The sequence below is a fragment of the Hordeum vulgare genome, chromosome 1H (genome assembly GCF_904849725.1).
Source record: "Hordeum vulgare subsp. vulgare chromosome 1H, MorexV3_pseudomolecules_assembly, whole genome shotgun sequence".
NCBI lineage: Eukaryota > Viridiplantae > Streptophyta > Magnoliopsida > Poales > Poaceae > Hordeum > Hordeum vulgare.
The window spans coordinates 26,024,856-26,026,844 of NC_058518.1; positions in this window are offsets into that span (position 1 = coordinate 26,024,856).

The following is a 1,989-nucleotide window of genomic DNA, read 5'->3' on the forward strand; positions in this document are numbered from 1 at the left end:
GACTGCTCCACCTATATTAAGCAGGTTAAAGGTACAGGACTGAAAGTAGCAGTTCATCAAAAACAGGCTATGCATCAGATATAGGAGCTAACTACAACAGTAGCAAAATACTAATGCAAGCAGTAGGAAGAAGGACATAGGCGATATAGGAATGATCAAGAGGGGGTTTGCTTGCCTTGCTGCTCTGCGGCAAAGGACTGATCGGCAGGGTCGTAGATGTACCCGGCAGCAGCGTCAGTCTCGGGGTCTACCGGTAAGAAGAGGGGGAAGAAACAATAAATAATAGCACCGATGCAACACAAAACATGACATGGAAATATGCAGGCTAGACATGAGCTAACGCAGCAACATCCGTCATAGACGGGTCGGAAGAATATCTGACGATATTTTCCGGGTCTCGGGCTACTACCGGTTATACTGGAAACGATGGAAAAGTTCCATGTTTGCTATGCTAGGGATGCGTGACAGACGAATGGACCGTGCATCCGGGTTCGTCTCGCTTTGCTGATCAACTTTCATGTTGAAATTATTTCGATCTGACTTACGGATTATTTAATATTAATTTTTAAAGTTTTATTAATTATTTAAGAATTAAAAACAGATTTAAAAGATTTAGTAAAATCCTATTATGACATCATCGCGATGTCAGGTTGACATCACATTTGACCGGTCAACTGACCAGCGGGTCCCGAACGTCATAGGCACAAGTTTTTATTAAGATTAATTATTTATTAATCAGATTAATTCAACGAGGAACCCACGTGTCATACTCTAATTATGTTAATTAATTATTTTAACTAATATATCTATTTATTTATTTATTTAAGAAAAACATTATTTTTAATCATCGCGTGGGGCCTCCCTGTCATTGACAGCGGTGCATTGGCCCCACCGGTAAGTGGCCTAAGGTTATTTTCTCATTTATTTTTATTAGATACCTATCCGTGCAAATACCGTATTCCTCTAAATATCCAAATACACAAATACATACATCACATCTCATACATACATACATACATACGCATCTAATACACCATTTATTCTTTTTCATTTTTCTTTTCTCTCAACACTCATCTCCCTCTCTCTGTTAACAGAGACAGAGAACAACTTTCTCTAACACCACCTAGAGGAACCAAAAACTCAAATCTTCCTACCGGAGTCTACCCTCGACGGATCGAGGCCCCGTTTGCCGGAACGGAACCGGGGCGGCGAGGAGATCGACACGGTGGGAGGAGCCCGAGGAGGGGCTCACCGACGGTGACGTGACGGCCCGGTGAAGCCGGAGTTCGCACGTAGTTGACGGTGGAGACGGACGTGGAGGCGGTGACGGTGCCGATGGTGGTGATGTGCCGACGAGGGGGAGCCGGTGAGGAGGGCCCCCCGGAGATGGAGCCGCCGACGGTGAGGGGCGGCCACCGTAGAGAGGGCCGCCGGAGATGGACCTCCCGGAAGGGGCCGGCCGCCGAGATGGGGGGGCCGAGGTGGCCGGCGCCCCTGCCGGCGGGGTGGAGGCCGAGAGGTGGGGGGGCCGCCGGGAGAGGATGGTCGGTGGAGGGAGGCGGCCGTGGGGAGAGGAGGCCGCCGGCGTGATGAGGGGGACCGAGGGGGCCGCCGGTGGGAGGAGTGGCCGCCGGGGGGGGAGGCCGCCGGCGGGAGGAGGTGGCCGCCGGGGATCTGCGGGAGGGAGAGGGGCTAGGTGGAGGCGACGTGAGAGGGAGAGGCGAGAGGGGCGAGGTGGAGGCGACGTGGGAGGGAGAGGCGAGAGGGGCAGAGGGGGGCGACGGGATCTCGGGGGTGGGGGGGCTCTCGTGAGGTGGGGGGCCGAGAGAGGGGGAGGAGATGGCGCGTGGGGTGGGGCCCCCCACGAGGGGGGGGCTGGCGGCGGCGGCGTGGGAAAGGGAGGGAGTAGCGAGTGGGGGGGTGGCGCCCAGGAGGGCGATTAGGGTTTGGCGGGAGGGGGCGCGGGAGGTGGCCGGCTGGGCCTTGAGC